The 23,085-nt window shown below is 40.2% G+C and overlaps 1 protein-coding gene and 1 long non-coding RNA gene across 6 annotated transcripts in view; one reads left to right on the top strand and one right to left on the bottom strand.

The window, feature by feature from the left end:
• Positions 1-23,085, bottom strand: part of LOC131258340 (alpha-mannosidase I MNS5) — a 173,891-nt gene that overhangs the window by 85,420 nt on the left and 65,386 nt on the right. The window lies entirely within an intron of this gene.
• On the top strand, positions 21,101-22,352 carry LOC131258341 (uncharacterized). The gene is made up of 2 exons (XR_009178065.1): positions 21,101-21,987; positions 22,156-22,352. It is a non-coding gene; the product is annotated as an uncharacterized LOC131258341 (long non-coding RNA).

Below are 23,085 nucleotides of genomic sequence, written 5' to 3'. Positions count from 1 at the left end.
CTACCAACATCGTAACACAAGATCATTAAATAAAAGAAACTAGGATCTAATAGATGTAGGGACATCCAATTAGCATAGGTTATAGTCTATTCCAAAATAAGAAACCTAATACAACCTAGGGTGAAAATTAGGGTTTGGGTAATTTAGGAAGGTAGGAAAATTAGGAATTTTAGGTTTAGGGTTAGGGTTCGGGGATGGAAGAAAGGGGTTTTGATATAAAGATGGTGGGAAACCAAAAGGGGCAGGTGTGATTCACACATGTGGCCATACGGGCACACGTGTGGCGTGAGAGGATGGATTTAGGTCGGTTAGGGTTTGGATTGTGGATGGGTATGGAAAAGTTGGGTTTTGGAGAAGACGAAGATTTGAGATGGGAGAATTAAGAATCTAAAGAAAATACCTTGATGGGGAAGAAAAGAGAAGATGGCGTGGGGATAGATGGAGACCTCGCGCCAATCTTCCTTCCAGATCGCATGGAAGTATCTTCAAATCGCATGAAGATGGGAGAAGAAAGCAAGAGCTTTTCTCTTTTTTTTAATCACGAAATTCAATGAGGTAGAGGTTTCAAGAAGTTTCAAAATTTACAAAAATCCGCGTCTTGTGAACTTTAGCCCTAGTCTAAATAAAATCAACTAAACACTCATAATGTGTCCAAATATAAAATAATCAAAAACTAAATCCTAAAATATAATAAAGTCTAAAACTGATGTGGACGATCAACGATCAACGGCCCGATCATGCAATCCATGCAATCCAATGGCCCAATCGGCACGTCGCTCCGATCCAACGGTCTGGATCACTCCATAAATCGGCACATGTGCATCTTCCCAGTGTAGGGTCTTCCAGATGCTCGCACATGCACATGGGGTCTTCAGCACGATCACGGGTACTCGCCTAGCCGCAGGAAAATCGGCGCGGCCAGCTTCCTCATCTAATATGTACGTAAGGGTGTACATGATGTCCTCATCAACTCTCCTCGGCTGAGAAGAGTTCGGCTCTGGCGGACTAAAACTCCTGTAACGCTTCAAAATGTCTGGATTTAAATGTTGTGGCTTGTCCTCTGTAATCCATGTACTGTCGGAGATCAACCTGTGCTTCCACTTGAAAAGGAATTTTTGAAATCCTCCATGTCGAGTGGAAACTGCTCCAGTATGTCTTCTATCTGTTCGCTTCGAGCAGGCAAGGAAGGTAAAGGTGGTAATGGCTCGGATGATTGGTCAGGTAAGGGGGATGGATTTGGGACTAGATCATGGTCTGTGGATTGATCAAAAGGTGAAGTAGCAGGACCCTTGTATTGTACTAGATCATCCACATTAAAAGTAGAACTAATTCCCATGGTAGGTGGAAGTCTACTATATACACATTAGGACCCAATTTCTGCATTATTTTATATGGTCCTACGCTACGCGCTTGTAACTTTTTAATAGCCCCATGTGGGAACCGTTCAATCCTCATGCGAACCATGACATAATCTCTTACTTAGAATTCATGAAACCTGTGATGAGAATCAACAAACGTTTTGTATTTTTCATTACTTACATTAATTCGATTCCTGACCTCACTATGCAACTCATGTATGTGACGTGCAAACTCATGTGCGGACTCAAATGGCCTATGGGACACAAACATAGGTATGAGATCTACGGGTTTCCTAGGCTTGTCGCCATGCACAACCTCAAATGGACTCATGCCTATGGACCTATTGATGGAACTATTGTATGTTAACTCGGCTATAAGCAAAACGGTATCCCAAGTTCGGATGTGATCACCCACAAGACATCTAAGCAGATTTCTAAGACTCCTATTGACAACTTCAGTTTGACCGTCTGTTTGAAGGTGATAGGCATATAAAAATTGAAGCCTTGTCCCCATCATGTGCCATAGTGTTTTCTAAAAATAGCTCATAAAGTGTACATCATGATCAGATACTATGGTCTTAGGTAGACCATGTAAACACACTACCTCCCCAAAGAAATGCTTAGCCACATTGGAGGTATCTGACGTTTTCGAGCACAGAATGAAATGGGTCATTTTGGAAAAACGGCCCACAACCACGAATACGGAATCGTGTTTCTTGATAGCTTTTGGTAAGCCTAACACGAAATCCATACTAATATCTTGCCACGGAGCATGGGGTACTGGCAAAGGCATATACAATCCTGTATTTTGCTTCATCTACTTTGCCAATTGACAAGTCCCATACTGCCCAATAATCTTGGCTACATCTCGCTTGAAACTTAGCCAATAAAATCTATCATCCACAAGGGCAATAGTCTTGTCACCTCCCCAAATGACCAGCTACCCCTCCTGCATGTAGTTCCCAAACTAAGAAATCACGGAGGGAGGTACGAGGAATGCAGAGTCTGTCACCTTTAAATAGAAACTCATCGCTAATGACAAACCCGCGACTGTCGGTCGACTGATTGTCTCGCAGTGACACATACAACTCACCAAAGTCTGGGAATGTAGGATACTCTTCTCTCAGTCGATCAAACCCAGTCACTTCCACTCTCGTACTTTGGAGTAGCGCCACACAATGACTAAGGGCATTAGCAGGTTTGTTCTCGACCCCAGCCTTATGTTTAAGAACGAAAGAGTATTCCTAAAGAAATTGGACCCATTTAGCATGCCTAGGGTTTAGTTTCTTTTGGGAACTGAGGTAACATAAGGCCTCGTGGTCAAAGAACAAGACAAATTCTTACGGTAATAAATAATGCCGCCAATGGTGCAAGGATTGGACAACCACATAGAATTCTTTGTCATAGGTGGAATATCGTTGCTTTGCCTCATTCAATGTAACACCCCGTACCTTTGGTACACGGGTGTTACCCCTAAGGACCCAGGTTATAGGGATTAAAGACGATTAAACAAGACAACTTAAACTTTGCACGTGTAGGTCGGGACTCCCATTCAATGATAAAGCCAACCACCACGCTTCCAAATGAACCAGGTCGAACCCAACACCAGCCGGGAGGGTAAAAGTCAGAAAATCCTTAGATTAAAGCAAGTTATCAACAAAATTAACTAAGTCACATCGACACTATGCATCCACTAACCACCTTAGAATAATAAATTATGGCCAACCAGGCACTTGGAAATCCTTGAATCCTTGTTCCACCGTTGAAACATAACCTCGTGCCCATCTGACCGTCAGATCGCATTATATGGGCCAAATACAGCCTCGAGAGGTGTAACGGTCCACTTGGGCCTCATCATCGACCCAAAGTGGACCAGGACGGCCAGGAATGACCCGTGAAGCAATTGAACAGTGTAGATGGGCCACCACCATCGCCTACAGGGCCATGCACAGTGCGTGTACACCTCACAATAATATGCATGACGTACACTGGATAAGGTGAGTCGGTCAAACAAGCTTTGACCGAACCCATTTTGCAAAACAACCAAATTCCCGCCATTTTCAAACATTTGAAACCAAGGATTTTCAAACCCCAAAGTGGGCCACCCTGGCCACTTTCCAGACGATCCAAACCGTCCATTTCACTCACGTGGGTCCCCTGATCGAAACCGTATAGGGGTTTGGGCCCGTGCATAGGAACGAGTGAGATGGGTTTGGACCGCCCATTCCCTTCACGAACAGCTGAGATCCGAAGGAGATGACAATCGGATGGCTTCTCTTACAAGCCAAACCTTCCATTAACCAGTGGACCCAGGCCTTCCATGAGCCAGCTAGGGGAGGGTCTCATCATTGCCAAAAATGGCTAGAAAGAGCCTTAACGTAGGAACTGAGGCTTTCCCATTTATGGTTTGAAGAGAGCTGGCACAGCCGTCGGTGGCTGCTTTGCCTTGCCTATAAATGGGCATTGTTGCCTTAAGGATCCCACACCAAAAGAAAGGAAGGAAAAGAGGAGGGGAAAGCAGAGAGGAAAGAGAGGAAGAAAAGAGGGACAGTGGAGCCGAGCTCGGCCGGGTAAATGACCCAAAAACTTCCATCTTCTTGTTTCTTTTCTTTTATCTGTTTTCTTCCTCATTTCATGTAGTGATAGGGCCTGTATGCGCCACGTTTGGGGGCCAACAATCCATCCATGGTAGAGCTCAAACAGGGCCTGAATGCAGCCCTGTTTTGCGGCTGAACGTGGCCTGAAAACGCCCCTGTTTTAAGGCCGAACATGCCTGAGTACGGGCCCTGTTTGGGGCCAAACAATGGCATGAGAATGGCCCCAGCTAAGGGCTGAAACCCATCCTAGAAATAGCCCGCAAAAGAGCTGCAGCATGCCCATAAATCGGACTGGAAACGGTCCGAAAATCAGGGTGAAAACACCCCTGTTCAGGCCGTTTCTTGGCAGAAAGAAACGGCAGCCACCGTGGCTTCATTGGGCACTGATATGGGTCAAAAGAAACGGCCAGGGGTGGGCCATGATCGAGCTAAAAATCGGGGCCGGAAGTGGCTTCAAAACGGCATGCAGCAGGTAGGGAGGAGGCTGTGCACGTTGACAACAATGGTAGGCTGCACTATGTTGGGCCTCACCAAATTGCAGTTGGGCCTCACCAAACGGGCAGGAAAATCATGCGGGCTGCACATTGGTGGGCCGTCCAAAACGGGCAGCAGGCCCGGGACGTGCACTCTACAAATAAAACAATATTTTATTTATATAATATAATATAGATGTACATGTAATATGGGTGGGCCGCACCATTGAGCTACAATGGGCCGCACCATTGAGCTACAATGGGCCGCACCAAGTTCAAACCGTCCAGTGCTGGAAGATTGTTATACATATTAACAAAAAAAAAAAAAGAGAGTAAATATATGAGAATAAAATAGTAATAAATAAGATAGTATAGACATACACATATAAAATATATATGGTGGGCCCCACGTGGGACCCACCTCTGTGATCAGATGGCCAGCGTTGCACAACAAACTGCTACATACATAAGCCAATTCCATGGCTCTGATCGCAAGGCACGATGTATCCCAAGCCGTCCAGTTGTTGGACGTGATCGTGGGATTCCACAATGATGTACGTGTTTTATTTAAACAGTCTGTCCGTTGGACGCTTGGGGCCCACCCCACACGTGACACGTGTGGGCTGGTGGCACCCCACCTTGATGAATCCGTTCTTCATCCACGCCATTCGTTGGGACGATGCCATGGTGCCACCTTGATGTATATGTTTTAAACATTCCGTCCATCTGTGTGGGGCCCTCCTTGGGGTATGTATTGTATACCCACTCCTTCCACCTGTCAAGACAGTGGTGTGGCCCCCACTGAGATGTATGTATCCTGTACACACCTTCCATTCATTGGACGTGGACCCACCATGGTAGCGTGTGGCGCCCACCTTGATATCATCTGTTCTAATCCACACCGTCCAGCCTTTGAACGGTGGGCCCATTGCAGCCAGCAGCTTTAGCTGCTGCATTGATGCCACCAAGTTCTGTGGGCCCCAACAGCATGTAGCTGTTGTGATGGCGTCAACAAATTCAGCGGGCCCATACATGATGTATGTGTTTTATTAATACCGTCCATCCCAGCCAGTCACACCACCATGATGTATTTATTTCATCCACACCGTCCAAATTGTGCTGGACGGTGCTGGACAACGTTTGGACAATGCTGACTTATGTGGACAATGTTTGGATAGTGCTGCTATGCTAGGAAATGATTGGGATAGTGCTGAACCGTATTTGAGCAGCATTGAATTACCCGAACTACAATTGGACAGTGCCGATTCACGTGAACTATATTTAAACAAATGAGTTGTGTTAGAAAATGCTAATCACCATTAGTGAGCCATGTGCCCCAAAAGATGATAATGTACTATGACACACGCGTTACGCTTACAACTATTGAAGTAATTTCTTTTGTGTGTAACCCAAACCCATCCATGGGGCCCACCGGATACATATGAGGTCCATGTGTAAGGACCAGTTCAACCCCTGGTAAGGATGATCTTGAGCCCAGTTGGACCACCTTGCTTGAATAAGTACATCGTAGGCCTAGCACAAGCCTAAAAGGCCTTGTTGTTGCATTCCTTTGAACCTTCTTGTTGGTTGAACAAAACCGTAGAAATACCTGACAAACATAAACTATAATTTTAAGGAGATTCCTTGAGCGACCTTGGGCTACAAGAAGGCTTGGACCGAGTTCGAAAACACTACCCTACAGGTGATGATTCTTCCCCTTGAGCTTTCCATCTTCTCATTAGCCTAAGTTATAGTTCTTATTTTAATTTAAAATTGATATCTCCATTTCATAGTCAGATGTGTTAATTATTGGAATTGAATTGCTACATTTCATGCTTAACGTTTATCCTGCATATTTATTCATGCTTGTGGATTATTTGTGGATTGCTTATGGAGCTTAAACTGGTACATCAGTGGGAAATCCCCATCTATAAATGTACACCCATACTTGGGATGTAACCCGATTGGTTGTGATTAAAATGGACATTCAGCTTAGTGGTTATTGAATGTTGATTCAAATTGACCATTGATGTGGGCCTACCATCCAGGGTTGTTGTGTCCAATGGTTTTCAAGGATGGTCTTTTATCGCATGGTTTTGATACTCGTCCTATATGGCTTATTTTGATAATTGCCTTATGTGGTTTGTTTTGATATCGCCCTATGTGGCTTTGTTTTGGGTATTTTCCCTATATGGGTTCGATGTTTTATACCGTACAACCATGCGATGGTAAGCCTCATATACTATAATATGATTGACCACTAGTCGACAGGGTTCCATTAAACATCCTAAGATGGTAGTCTCATGAGCCGGGGATGGTGTTATGGGACCTATGCCCGAGCTGTCGGCCTACGCTAGTGACAAGCCCCCGCCGTGACCTTGAGTTTATCTAAATTGGCTGATTGTAACTGGACTAATAATGGTTTGGCTAATCATGCATCCATAGCATATTGGCGATGACGGGTGACTAATTCTGGATGATGTAGCACATGCCCTTAGGATCATCGGGGTATCGTTTCGCTAGCTCCCAGACCACCGACCATCGATCTATTGTTCCGACTGGATGATTTTCCCATGTCAATGATTCGCATGGGTGACGAGCCCAAATTCCGCACGGATGAGCATCCCCGAGGCGTGACTGCATTCACACATCCATGCATCTAATAAGACTTGCATCATGTACTGTTTTGTATGTTGTGTTTTATAACTATGCTTACCTAATGTGGCGGTGTGTAATCTTGAGGGGAATTCACACCGAGTTGGCCACTCATCCATCAAATATATAACCGTACAGGTAGCACAGGTGGCTTAAGTGATATGCAGGTTCAGACTGATGAGGTGACGTCTTGGTGGCCAAGGATATGTGGTTGTACCTATCAAGGAAGCTGCGCGATCTTGCGGCTTTCGTTTATATGTTTTAGATGTTTTTAAATTTCTCATGTAAGTAATCATGTAATTGCCAATGTGGAGACATTGGTTTGTAGAAGTCATTATGGGCAACCTCTTGTGTATTCTAAATGTAAATGAAAATTTTTCTTTATGCTGACTTGTCCATCCTACACTTATCTGTTAACTCTGATAAAAGAAAAAGATTATATATGAAATTTGGCTCTTCTTAGGTTAACACTTAGGTTTTTAGGAAACGGGTCATATACTTGGGTCCTGAAAAGTCGGGGCGTTACATTCAACTTCTCACTAAAATAAGCAACGAGGTGCCCTTCCTAACTGAGCATGCCACCTGTACCTACCCCAAATGTGTCACATGCGACCTCAAAGACTTTAGAAAAGTCTGAAAGGCACATGACAAAGGCTTCGCTCATCTTGCCCTTAATTTCCTTAAAAGCTTTAGAGGCAGCTTTAGTCCATACAAACTCCCCTTTCTTGATGTAATCCATGATGGGAGCCATAATGGAGCTAAATCCTCTAATGAACCGCCTATAAAAAGTTGTCAAGCCATGAAAGCTTCACACCTCATGAATATTGCGCGGTTCAAGCCATTCAACTATGGCACGGACTTTCTCGGGGTCCGTTCTCATGCCCTCAGATGATACGATGAACCCTAAGAAGATACGCTCATTGACATAAATGTACACTTCTTAAGGTTAGCATATAGCTTTTCAGTTCTGAGGACCTCGCAAACTTGCCTCAAATGTTAGAGGTGTTGTTCCTTTGATGTACTATAAATAAGAATGTCATCAAAATACACCACAAGGAACTTACCCATAAAGGTTCTCAACACCTGGGTCATCACTCTCATAAATGTGCTCGGGGCGTTAGTCAAGCCAAAGGGCATGACTAGCCACTCATTAGCCCATCCTTTGTCTCGAAGGTTGTCTTCCACTCACCTCCTGTGCGTATACGTATTTGGTGATATCCACTCTCGATGTCAATCTTTGAAAAGATCGTGACACCAGCCATCGTGTCTAAATATCATTAAGACATGGTATGGGAAACCGGTACTTGACCATGATTTTATTGATGGCTCGACTGTCCACACACATCTGCCACGTGCCATCTTTCTTGGGCATGAAAAGCGCCAGCACGACACACAGACTCATGCTCTCTTGAATGAAACCCTTTCTGAGGAGCTCATCTACTTGCCTCTTCAACTCCGCATGCTCCGTAGGATTCATTCGATAATGAGGAAGGTTTGGAAGAGTCGACCTAGGGAGAAGATCGATGCTATGCTAGATGTCCCTCATGGGTGAAAGCTCATCTAGTAAGTCCTCTGGAAATACATCGTGAAACTCATCCATAATTGGATTCACCTCAAGGGGTCCCTCTACACTAACCTCAGGTGTAATTTCTCTCGCCACTAAGGCGTACCCCATCGAATCCACCGTAGACTCCCTCTCTCTTTCAAACTCCTTGGCGCTGATTACATAGAGAGACTTAGGTTGGGATTTCCTCGTATCCCTTGGGTTACCCGACTTCCCCTCAGTTTGCTTCACCGCATTGCCTTTTGGTGGGAGAGGAACTAGAGATAATTTTTTCCCTTGATGCATGAATAAACATACATTTGAGCGGCCATATATCAACACATCGTGGTCAAATAGCCAAGGCCATCCCAAAATGGTGTGTCTAACATCCATAGGTAAGACATCGGACCACAGCGAATCTGAATAGAATCCAAAATTAACGAGCACAAGACATCGCTGGGTAACAGGTATGAAAGATGCATCCCACCCATGACACTCAGGGCTGAGGGTGCGGTTTAGGTTTCAACCCCAAACAGGACAAAGTGCTAGTGGAGACCACATTGGTACAACCACCACTATCGACGATCACCTTGCAATTCTTCTCTACACATTTTGCATGTGTAAAATATCGTAGTCCGACACCAATCATCATTCTCCTTAGCATTGGTCAAGGCGCACCTGACTACTATAAGTGGTATGGTCTCTTCTCCTTCTACTTCTTCATCACTAGCACCATTGATGTTGGGCTGATAAAATTCTTCTTCAAAATCGCCTTGTTCATCTCCTTCTTCCTCGCTATCGTCAATTACCAGGGTTTTGTTCCTCTCTTTCGATGGACAATTGGACATTAATGCGCAAAGTGACCAATCCCATGGCAATTGAAGCATTACATTTGCTCACCTCCCCTAGAGCTAGCACTCGCTATCCCCTTTCCTTCGACATCTCTAGGGTTGGGTTGGGACCCAATTTGGGGCCTAGACTGACTCCCTATGTTAGGCTTAGACCCTTGAGAGTAAATCTTGACACTTGGATCCCGAGAATCATAACACCTACTAACTGGTGCCTTGAGGTAGTGTTCAATGTCTTGCACCAACTGATACATGTGCTCCAATGTACCAACATCACGAGAATAAAGTTCTCGTTGGATCTCAAATCGGAGGCCCATCCTAAATCTGGATAATGTAACCATCGGGTCCTCAATGTCACATCGCATCATATACTCCTCAAACTTAGCGATGTAATCTGGAACAGTCATGGATCCCTAACGCAAAACCTGCCACTGGTCTAAGAGCCTCTGACGATAAGAAAAAGGAAGATACTTTTCTATAAGGACCTCTTTCATCTTGGCCCCATGCACAACCGTGGGCTCTCCTTTCCTTTCAATTTTACGCTCCATGTTGGTCCAAAAAAGTTTGGCGTAGCCCACCAACTTCATCTTAGCAAATCTCACTCAACGAGCATCAGACATTTCATACCACTCAAAATAGTGGTCCATGTCTACCAACCAATCAAGGAATGCTTTGAGGTCCGAGCGACCATCAAAACTGGGGACGTCAACTTTCACACCATTCATGACTTGTGCATCTTGATCATAACGGTCATAACGCTTCTCACGTGGTGGTGGCCCGCATGCTCAACCACTGCCAACACCTTGGCCATGATCATGCTCTCGCCTATCAACTTGATTTCCAGCCTGAGATTGAACGTCCTCCCCAATGTCGGGGTTTACCTGTAAGGAGGCCTCAAGCTGATTGACGCGCGCATTGGTCGCGGTTAATTGAGTGGAAGTGGTTCTATTGTACGCTTCAATAGTTGTCAGACGGTTATTGATAGCATTAAGGGCCTAGGCAATCTGCTTTAGATTCATAGTGGGATGTAGACGGTTATTGATAGCATTAAGGGCCTCGACAATCTGCTTTAGATTCATAGTGGGATGTAGACCAAAGCCACATCCTGAACGAATGGGCATACAAAAGGAAACTCTAAAAGGAAACCCTTGATGTGAATCTTAACCTAGATGCGACACAAAAATCCTATATGCCCTAGATCTATATGGGGACTCAATAAAACCTAGAAAAAGGGTTGCCTAAACAAAATATGTCCCCTTCACAGAGCTGGTCACGCGGAGTACCCAAAAGCTAGACGATTTTTAAATTTTGGGTAAATGGTTTCTGTAGAAAATTTTCACCACAAAGACGGATTAACAATAGACAGACCTTACGATAAAACTGCTCTCTGATACCAAATTTAATGCAGGACCGATGCATGACCTAGATAACAAGTGAGATCAAATAGCCGAATTAAGATATTTAATGAAAAAACACAAACATCGCTATATTCATCACAAATATCATTAACATCAAAAGAAAATCATACATAATCCTAGCCTAAGCTACCAACATCGTAACACAAGATCATTAAATAAAAGTAATTAGAATCTAATAGATGTAGGGACATCCAATTAGCATATGGTATAGTCTATTCCAAAATAGGAAACATTATGCAACCTAGGGTGAAAATTACGGTTTGAGTAATTTAGGAAATTAGGAAAATTAGGAACTTTAGGTTTAGGGGTTAGGGTTCGGGGATGGAAGAAAGGGGTTTTGATATAAAGATGGTGGGAAACCAAAAGGGGCAGGTGTGATTCACATGTGTGGCCATACAGGCACACGTGTGGCGTGGGAGGATGGATTTAGGTCGGTTAGGGTTTGGATTGTGGATGGGTATGGAAAAGTTAGGTTTTGGAGAAGACAGATTTGGGATGGGAGAATTAAGAATCTGAAGAAAATACCTTGATGGGGAAGAAAAGAGAAGATGGCATTGGGATAGATGGAGACCTAGCACCTCCGTTGATGAAGATTAGCCTCGCACCAATCTTCCTTCCAAATCGCATGGAAGTATCTTCAAATCGCATGAAGATGGGAGAAAAAAGCAAGAGCTTTTCTCTCTTTTTTTAATCACGAAATTTAATAAGGTAAAAGAGGTCACACGCCCTCCTCTTTTTATAGATTCAAGAAGTTCCAAAATTTACAAAAATCCGTCTTGTGAACTTTAGCCCTAGTCTAAATAAAATCAACTAAACACTCATAATGTGTCCGAATATAAAATAATAAAAAACTAAATCCTAAAATATGATAAAGTCTAAAACTGATGTGGACGATCAACGATTAATGGCCCGATCATGTGATCCATGCAATCCAATGGCCCGATCGGCGCGCCCCTCCGATCCAACGATCTGGATCACTCCATTAAGGAGCCCATGTGCATCTTCCCAATGTAGGGTCTTCCAGATGCTCGCACATGCACATGGGGTCTTCACCACGATCATGGGTACTCGCCTAGCCACAGGGAAATCGGCGTGGCCCGCTTCTTCATCTGATACATACGTAAGGGTGTACGTGACGTGATTACCTACTACAAAGGTATAATAAAATGTGTTGGATCGCCTATCTGAAGGTGATCGAACCTGGTCTGCATTAGAGAATCCTTCGAGTCTAAGGTGTCCATTTCGTTTGTAGAGAATTCCACAACCTGGAGCGCCCTTCAATTATTTAAGTATGCGGAACACGGCTTCCATACGAGATACACGAGGGGCTTGCATAAACTAACTACACTGACTGCATAAGCAATATCCGTTCGTGTCATGGTTAAATAAATCAATTTACCAACCAATTGGCAATATCAGCCTAGATCATCAAACGGGCCTCCTTCATCTGCACTTAACTTATAGTTTGTGTCCATGAAAGTTGTAACCAGCTTAATCCCCAGTAAACTTGTCTCTTCTAACATGTCCATAACATATTTCATTTACGATAAATTAATTCCCAATTTTGATCAAGCTACCTCAATACGCAGAAAGTATCGAAGATACTCTAAATCCTTTTGTACAAAAGTGTTGCCATAAAAACTTCTTCAACTCAAATACACATTTACCATCGTTTCCAATGATGATGACGTCGTCCACGTACATAACAAGAACCAGAGTGCAAGTCTCACTCTACCCAACAAAGACTGAGTGATCAGCCTGACTGCATTTCATCCCATACTGAATTACCACCTTACTAAATTTGTTAAACCACGCGTATGGAGATTGCTTTAATCCATAAATTTAGTTTCTTAGCCGACAGACTTTATCAGACCCTTAAGCAACAAATCTAGGTGGTTGCTGCATGTATACTTCTTCAAGCAAATCACCATGAAGAAACACATTCTTCACATCCAATTGATATAGAGGCTAGTCCAAATTTGCAACAATAGAGATCACCACACAAATTGAATGAAGCTTGGCCACCTGGGAGAAGGTTTCAGAGTAGTCTACTCCAAAAGTCTGAATATACCCTTTTGCCACCAACCAGGCCTTTAAATGATCCACAGTGCCATCAAACTTGTACTTCACCATATATACCCATCTGCACCCTCTTACAAGTTTCCCTGCAGGCAGTGCTTTAAATATCGACAATATCGGCCGATATATCCCACGATATATCTTGTATCCCACCTATGCGATATGAAACGCACAGGTAGTGCCGATATATCCCACATATTTGATCCGATGAGCAATTTTTTATTTTCGATCTATTTTTTTGCTATAAATCACATTAAATTGGTGTCAAATGGTTACAAATATGTGATTCTTCATGTTTTCCATGAAAAATCATGGATTTGGAGGCTTTGATTTCAAGATGTGGGGGAGATGGGCCAAGTTGCGGAAAATTGGAAAATTCGAAATTTCTCAATATCTTGCAAATCAGTTGCAATCTTAGTATCAGAACACAAAATTAAACGTGTATGTAACCTGATCTAATGATTCTTCTTTTGCTTTTGAATGCATTGCTTGTGTTTCCATACATTTCTTACATTTATAAATTATATGAATAGGCTTTGAATATATTTGCATTAGTTCAGTTGGACAATGCATGTATTAGAACCCCATACAAAGGAAACCCCTATTATGTGCATTTTTTTTTGTAATGTATTGATTTCTAATTGTGTATTGATGTCTTTTTTAGCAATCCTTGAAGTTTCATTGAAAAATTCGACCAATTTCCCAATGTTCCCATGTTTCCCAACAACAACAATACATTACACGATACAACCGATATATCTCATACGATAACCGATATGTATCCGTATCCCAAGGGTGAGATACATTACGTGATAACGATATGTAAAACATTGCTTGTAGGTAACTTAGCCAAAGTCCAAGTTTGGATTTGATGAAGCGCAGCTATTTCTTCTTCCATGGCTCTTTTCCACCCACAAGTATGAAGAGCCTCCTGAAACGATCGAGGGACAAACACAGACAACAAGGACAAAGCAAAGTGTTGAAATGAAGGGGATAGACCATTCGAGGAAACCAAATTAGACAGAGGATGTAGAGTACAAAAGCATATACCATGTTGAATAGCTTTAGGTTGACCAGTTTCATTCAGCAAGTCTAATGGAGATTGAGGAGGAGGATATTCAAAGGGATTGGTAAAACTAGCGGAGAGCAAATTACTAGGCACTTCAGTACTCTCATAGAACATCTAAAGTAGGCTTGCAATGGTGGTGGGTTTAGATGTGACTCGATGGCTTGCTTTCCAGGTAAATTTGTGTCTGTCACCACAAGGGTGGTAGAGTTTTTTGAAAAGTTGTACTGCCTTCCCATTATCTGAGAAATATGGAGTATTTTCAAAAAAGGTGACATCCGTGGACACATATCATCTACGGGTGATAAGATTATAGCATTTGTAGCCACACTGAGTATTTGAATACCTAAAAACACACACTTTACAACTTTGGGTTCAAACTTATCCGAGACATAATCAAATTAATGTACAAAACATATGCATCCAAAAAATTTAAGAGGAAGAGATAAGGAGAACGCTGGGAATACAAGACAGAAAGGAATTTTACCGCCTAATACTGACGAGGGCATTCGATTTATAAGATAACATGCAACTAAAATGACATCACCCCAAAAACTCTTTGGAACCTTCAAGTCCAATAATAATACCCTAGCCACTTCAAGCAAATGATGATTTTTATGCTCTGCAACTCCATTTTGTTGCAGTGTGTCCACGGGACGTTTAATGAATGATGTCATAAGATCAGAGATGGGAATGAAAAATATTTAATGTGTACTCGGCATTATCTGATCTTAGAACACACATTTTAGCATCAAATTGAGTTCAGATTTGTGCATGAAATTCTTTAAAACACAAAAACACCTTAGAACGATATTTCATCAAATATAACCATGTCATTCTAGAGCAATCATCCGCAAAGATGACAATATTTAAAATTAGATAAATTAAAAATATGAACGAGTCCCCAAACATCTAAAAGTATCAAATAAAATGGTTTATCACTAACTCTATCTTCATGTGATAGAAAAGACAATGCGATACTTACTTAACTCACAAGCTTCACATTCTAACTTACACGCATAGGACAAAGACGAGACAAAACTCTTCAAATTAATTAAAGATGGGCGCCCAAGCCTGGAATGCCATTGATGATGAGATATGTTAGTTTGCAATGCGGCTCCAACTCCGGTCATTCCACTCTTGAGATAGTAGAGTACATTAGATTCATGCCCTCTCAATCATCCTCCCCGTCCTTAGATCCTGAAACTCACAATAAGAAAGATGAAATTTGACAGAGCAATCAAGGAATTTGGTTAGTTTACTTATAGAGGCTCAACGGGAACTTGGGAATATACAAAACTGAAGACAATGAGAGATCTTATGTGGGACGCACAGTGCCTTCACCTGATACATTGGTTGAAGTACCATCGGCAAGGGTGACAAATGAAATAGAGAAAGACTGGACTACTTTGGACAACAAATTACGCTTATCGATCATATGATCGAAAGCACAAGAATCAATAATCCATGGAGTACTCTCAAAATATGTAGGACAAGATATGCCTGACTAAGCAAGGGTAGCAGTGGAGGAAGAGGCATGAGTGGAATGATTTTTCAGAAGCTTGGCATATTCTTCCTTGGACATAGTGACTATGTCACCTAAAGTACTAAGCTTAACAGGAGTAGCAGGCTTGGATACATAATCTTCTAAACTATCCTCCAGTGAGTTGACTTGATTAGCCCAAGCAAATTTCCCATGTAAATCCTAGCATAAATCAACATTATGATTGTTGAGGCCACAATGCGTGCAATGACAATTACCGCGACCACGACCATTACTGCCGCCATGACCATGACCACCGCCACCTCCAAATCTACTACCGCGACCACGACCACCTCGAATTCCCCCATCACCTCTGCCCGATGTGGAGATAAAAGCCAAATGATCTAATGAGGTGGAATTATGAGTAGACATTCCAGTTGTCATCTAAACTCTGGCGAACGCTTCTGTCACTGAGGAAATTTAACTACCTCCAAGAATCTGGGACTTCACAAGCTCAAACTCGGGTCGAAGGCCAAAGAGGAGTTTAGCAATATGAAATTCCTCCATTTGCGTTGAGTATAACCTCAAAAACTATTGACAACAGTTGGTATACATTCAACTCTTCCCACATGTCGCGTAGGACAGAATAATATTCTCCCACACTTCTATCTTCCTATTAGAATGCGAATACATTCTTTAAGAGTTCATAAATACGGATTAAGTTTTTCTCACCAAAATGCATCTCCTTCAAGGTGTCCAGACATCTTTGGCGATCTTGAGGAGAATTACATTGGCACTGATATGTAGTTCCATGTTATTCCACGACAATGCCCTAATTTGGGCATCCTCCACCACCCAGTCATCGGTCTGTCACAACAATATTAAGTTTAGGCGATGTCAAATATTTACCTTTTCTCTTTCCAGTCAGAAAAACTTCTACAGATGTGGCCCACCGTAAATAATTCATGCCATTCAATTTTGTTGATATTGTTTAGAGAGGCACCAAATCCAATGAGGATAAAATACTATTCTTGGGATCATTTTTAGAATCCATCTTAATAATAACAAATAATTTTTTCTTGAACACAAATCCTTCAACAAACTGACCTACTAAATCAATACCTACTTCCAAGCTTTAATTTGTCTCAATCCACACAATTAAGGAGAGCTTCATAAAACTTTTGAATTTTGAGCCTTCAAATCTGATTCCATACTTCAAAACTGTCGTAGATTGCACAGTAGATGAAAGATGTCCCACTTTGTCGCATCACGCGAGTAGAATGCAAAAGCAAGCCTTACACACCTTTATTAAACACGATTTCACTACCCATCACGTAGGGGTACAATAGGAAGAGATTAGGTTACATCAGACCCAAACACGTTAGGGTTTCCCACCGGAGAGAATGAAAATTTAAGAAAAATAAGATCAAGAAGTGAGATCAAGAAGAAAAATGAATCAACATAGCTCTAATACCATGTTGATTTTGCAGAAAAAGAAAGAAAAAAAAAGGGAGCAAAAAAGGAGAAAAAAATGAGAGATAATGGGATGCTCTCGCAACCCCACACGTCCCACCACTTGTTTTATCATATTAGGGCCTTCACTTAAAAATGTGAAATTGCAAGAATACCCTTAATAGTTAAAAACCCACTACCAAAGAGCCAAAGGCTCATGTACACATCCCCCAATACATAAAGACCGGACCCAATCAAGATCACCACACGTGATCATGTCACACGTGTGATCATTCTAAGAAATTGTATCTTTAATAAGAATTATACATACTCCAAAGGAAACCATCTTTAGAAACAGTGTTTGGGATCTGAGAGCTAGGATCTTATTCCTTTTTGGGTCAACTATTCTGCCAAGGCTCCTAATGCAGTTTCTGTTGCTTGGGATCTCCCCACAGCTTATTCCATCATGCAAACGCCTATTCATCAAGCTAATATCCAAGAACGAGTTAACCCGTGTTGGACTCTTGCTTATGCTGAGATCTCTAGAACTAAAGTTGGATTCCTTTGTGATCCACCCTCTACTCGCCCAATTTGGGGGATTGTCCAAGATATGGGCATGCAAAGTATTCAGGATAAGTGCCTCCAAACTCTATTTCAAGGCATATCTAAATTTAACTCCGCTAATATTGCAGGTACTAGCATCCTGGTGCACAATATTCAGAGCCTTGTAGCCATCGTGGGTCCTCACTCCTCTTAGGAGATGCGTCTTTTTGCTAGAGTGCACTCCTTTATGATTGCTTCCACTAGCCGTGCTGGTATTGCTTCGGGCCACTTACGTACATCTATTTCTAAGCTTGCCGCTAACCCCATGAGCTCTTCACTCCGCATTATCGCTAAGATCGAGATTGTCAGTTTACTCATATGCCTAGCTCGGGCTATGAGTTCTCTTGTCCCTTCGGCGTTCTCCTTTTTTTTTTCCTTTTTTTTTTTTTTGTCTTTCCCTTCTCTCCCTTGCGCCCAGGGTGCGGGTTGCTTCTTTTTCTTTTTTTCTCCTAGGGGTTCGCCCCGCTTGTAACTTTTTAGGCTTTGCCCTAAGTAATAGGAGAGTTTTCCTAACTTGATTTCCCAAAATTAAAAAAATAATAATAAAGGCTGGTAAGCACCTTTAAATGCCATTTTTTCAATAATAGCCATTATGGCCCCATAATGCGTGAAGGTTCCCACCGTTACTGCCATTGTTCGAATTATCCCCGATATTATCAAAATATCTCTGATATTATCTTTATCTCCAACTCAGCGAGATAACACTAGTAGTATCAGAAATTCCAAGTATTAACAATATATCGCTAAGTATCGCCAATATTTTTAACTGTGTAGATCCAGGTGTCACTTATATTGCCAATGCATCGATATCACTAATGTATCGCCAATATTTTCGACTATGAAAATTATAGGTGACGCTTGTATCACGTGTATCGGCGACATTTCAATAATATTGCCAATATAATGATATCATCAAAATTTTGTTTGTTGGAAAAAAATTCATTTCAAAATTTTTTTTATGGGCACATGGTTGTATGCAGTGTTCAATTTGCCATTGATAATATTGATAATATCTCGATATTATCGTTATCACAACATGCGTGATATTGAGACCACAATGTTTTATTTCCTTTCCAGTTGTTTGATGATTTGTTAGTGAAATATGCGTTGTTGATATTTTGCAATATCAATGGATGTTTGGATGGTAGGTTGGATTTGATGGTCGGATAGTTAAATAGACCGGATGGGATGGTAGAAATGATTTCTTATGATGGCACATGCCTTTAAGGCCCCATTAAATGGAAACTTATTATGTACGCATTCTTTTTGCATTTTTTTTATTTCTAAATATGCAAATATGTATATTTTAGCATCTCATAAAGTTTTACTAAAAATTCCACAATTTTCCCATGTTTCCCCACATTTCTAGTTATCAGTGATAGTATCAGCGATATCGATATTGTTTTCGTATCCCTGGACAACGAAACTTGTAGCGATACCAATAATTCGAACACTGGTTACCTCTATACCTTTATATTATTAGTCAATATACACCATAGGTAGGGTTAAAGAATAGAACCAAGAGACAATTGTAGGAATATATGTATGGACTAATGCAAGGAAATCTGAACAAGGAGCAAGAGAGAAGACATTTGTAGGAGAAGACTTGGATGGTCATGTAGAAAAAGAAAGTATAGGATATGAGAGCATGTGGAGGATATGGTTTTTGGGGCAGAAATGAGATAGGGGATGCTATCCTTGATTTCGATATGGCAATCTAACTCTAGAAAACACATACTTTAAAAAGAGAGACAAACATTTGATAACTTACAAAAGTGGATCATATACAAGACAAATAGATTCCATTCCAATTAGGAAAACAAAACAATCAAAACGTAAGGATTGAAAGGTTATAACAAGAGGGAGTCAACTGCACAACAAAATTTATTGGTTATGGATATTTACATTAAGAGATAGAAGAAAAGGAGTAAAATTCATAGGTGTCCAAAAACTAGGTAGTTGAATTTAAAAGAAGAAAAACAAAGTTATTCAAAAATAAATTAATGAAAGAAGGAAGGTGGAATGTCAAGGAAGAAGTAAATGTTATTTGGAATGAGATGGTTAAGTGCATTAAGAAAGTGGCAAAAGATGTTTGAAGAGTATCTAGAAGGAAAACCCAATCATACAAAGAAACTTGGTGGTGGATGACGATGCACAAAAATATGCTCACGAGAAACATTCATGTTTCAAAGCCTGACAGGGGACTAGAAACGACAAATATTTTAAATAATATAAAACTATAAAAAAGATTGCTAAGAAAGTAGTGAGGCTAAACATAAGGCTTATGATGATATTTGTAGTAGATTAGGCATAAGAGAAGGTGAGAAAGATACCTTCAAACTTGCAAAAATGAGAGAGAGGAAGGGTAGGGACCTAAATCATGTTAGATGCATTAAAAAGATAACTGAAGGTACTAGTAAAGTACAATGAGATCAATGAAAGTTGGAGAAGCTATTTTCCAAATTTGTTAGATGACAACCACTCTAGGAGCATAGGGATAGAAACAACCATAAAGCCAAATAACAATGGAGACCACAACTAATTTCGAAGGATTAGGATATGTAAAGTGAAAGAAGCTTTGAGAAAGATGAAACAGGAAAGGCCCTTGGACCAGATGGTATATTAATAGATGTTTGGAAGTGTATGGGAGATCTGGGTTATTTTGGTTGTCAAAATTGTTCAAAAGATTGTAAGAACGAAGAAAATTCCAGATGAATGGAGGAAAAGTATCGTGTTACCTATTTATAAGAATAAATTAGACATTTAAAGCTGCAGTAACAATCATGGAATTAAATATGAAACTTTAGGAGACGGTGATTAACAGAGACTCAGGCATGAAACGAATGTATCATAAAATCAATTTGGTTTCATGCCTTGGAGGTTTACCACTAAAGCTATTTTCCTACATAGATAATTGATGGAGAAATATAAAGAAAGCAAGAAGGATCTCCACATGGTCTTTATTGACTTATAGAAAAAATGAGATAGAGTCCCTAGAAAGTTAATCTGGTAGGTGTTGCGGAAAAATGGAGTGATAAGAGGACACGGTGACATGATTAAGAATATGTATGAGGGAGTGGTAATAAAGGACAATGGAGAGAAGTGATTTCCTAATTATTGTAGACTTGCACTAGGGGTCAGCAATATTGATCACATACCTTTTCGCTTTGGTTATGGATGAATTAACGACACATTTGCATAATGGGATCCGATGATGTATGTTGTTTGCAAATGACATAGTTTGGATTGACAAGATGGAGGGCGTCAACACAAAGCTAAATTTACGGAGGGGTGCTTTAGAATCTAAAAGATCTAGAATTACTTGTACTAAAACAAAGTACATAGAATGCTATTTTAGTAATAGGAGTGAAAATGAGTTATTAGTTAAGATTTGACCAAGATGTGTCCTAAAATGACCACTTTTGATACCTTGGCTCAATAATTCATGAGTGGAAAGATCGAGAAATATGTTGCCCATAGAATTAAAGCTAGATGGAAGAAATGGAGATGTGCCTCTGGAGCAAGGTGTCCCGTATCGGTATCGGTTGGCGTAACGGTGACCTCCAAAACCGATACGGATACGGGGGCGTAACGGCTCGTAACGGCACAAAATTTTTTTTTGCCAAAAAAATATGAAAAAATATGGATTAAATCCGGAATATTCTAAGCATTCCAAATATGCATTCATTTATAAATTGGAACATGTTTATGGTGGTGTAATGGTCCACTCTTTGGTGAGAAGTTGTATCGGACTGTCTAATGCATTTATGAAACAGATAACCTGAATTTGACTACAAAATTCATATATTTAATTTTCTAACTATCTACTATCAATGATAGATATATTAGAATGAATGTAATATGAAAATATCTTACATTTAGGTGTTTGCAATTATTTTTGAGGGCCAAAATTCATGCGAAAATAGGAAAAAAATATATAAAAAAAATATATAAAATGGCACCCCAAATATGTAAAATGCACATTAACATGTTCTACTATGATTAACACATCATATGGCATCATTAAAACAGCAAAAGAATCATTAAAAAATGATTTTTCGAACTTTCAAAAAAAGGGCCGAAATAAATGCTAAATAGAAAAAAATATTAAAAAAAATATAAAATGGCACCCCAAATATGTAAAATGCACATTAACATGTTCTACTATGATTAACACATCATATGGCATCATTAAAACAGCAAAAGAATCATTAAAAAATGATTTTTCGAATTTTCAGAAAAAGGGCCAAAATAAATACGTAAATAGAAAAAATATTAAAAAAATATAAAATGGCACCCCAAATATGTAAAATGCACATTAACATGTTCTACTATGATTAACACATCATATGGCATCATTAAAACAACAAAAGAATCATTAAAAAATGATTTTTCGAATTTTCAAAAAAAGGGTCGAAATAAATGCGTAAATAGAAAAAAATATTTAAAAAAATATAAAATGGCACCCCAAATCTGTAAAATGCATATTAACATGTTCTACTATGATTAACACATCATATAGCATCATTAAAACAGCAAAAGAATCATTAAAAAATGATTTTTCAAATTTTCAAAAAAAGGGCCAAAATAAATGCATAAATAGAAAAAAATATGAAAAAAATATAAAATGGCACCCCAAATCTGTAAAATGCACATTAACATGTTCTACTATGATTAACACATCATATGGCATCATTAAAACAGCAAAGGAATCATTAAAAAATGATTTTTCGAATTTTCAAAAAAAGGCCAAAATAAATGCGTAAATAGAAAAAAATATGAAAAAAATATAAAATGGCACCCCAAATCTGTAAAATGCACATTAACATGTTCTACTATGATTAACACATTAAATGGCATGATTAGAACAGCAAAACAACCATTAAATTGATTTTTTGAATTTTAAAAAAAGGGGCCAAAATTCATGCGTAAATAAAAATAAAAAATAAAAAAATTATTAAATGGCACCCCAAATCTGTAAAATGCACATTGACATGTTCTACTATAATTAACACATCATATGACATGATTAAAACAGCAAAACATATTAAAAAAAGTATAAATACCTATTTTTGACGAATTTCTGAAAAATGGCCCATCGAGCTTTGATTCAAAAAAATCTGTAATATAACGTGTTTTTACCTTAAATACCTAGCCAAGGTTGGTCGAAATTAGTAGTAGAAGGAGTGAGAAACAGTTTGGAAACAAGAGATTTCAAAAAAACAGCAAAAACAGAGCTTAAAATGAAAAAAAAAAAAAAAAAAAAAATACCGTTACAGGCCCGTAACAACCCGTTACGGCCGTTACACCCCGTAACGGGCCCGTATCGGCCGATACGGGTACAAAATCGGGTATCGGCCGATACGACCCCGAACGCGTAACGGTTCCCACCGTTACCGTTAAGTATCAGCCGTAACGGCCGATACGTAACCGTTTTGGCACACCTTGCTCTAGAGTTTTATGTGATCATCATGTAACACTCAAATTGAAGGGGAAATTTTATGGATAGG

Source organism: Magnolia sinica, chromosome 10 (assembly GCF_029962835.1).
Source record: "Magnolia sinica isolate HGM2019 chromosome 10, MsV1, whole genome shotgun sequence".
Classification (NCBI taxonomy): Eukaryota; Viridiplantae; Streptophyta; class Magnoliopsida; order Magnoliales; family Magnoliaceae; genus Magnolia; species Magnolia sinica.
This window is presented reverse-complemented; position numbering and strand designations above follow the sequence as displayed.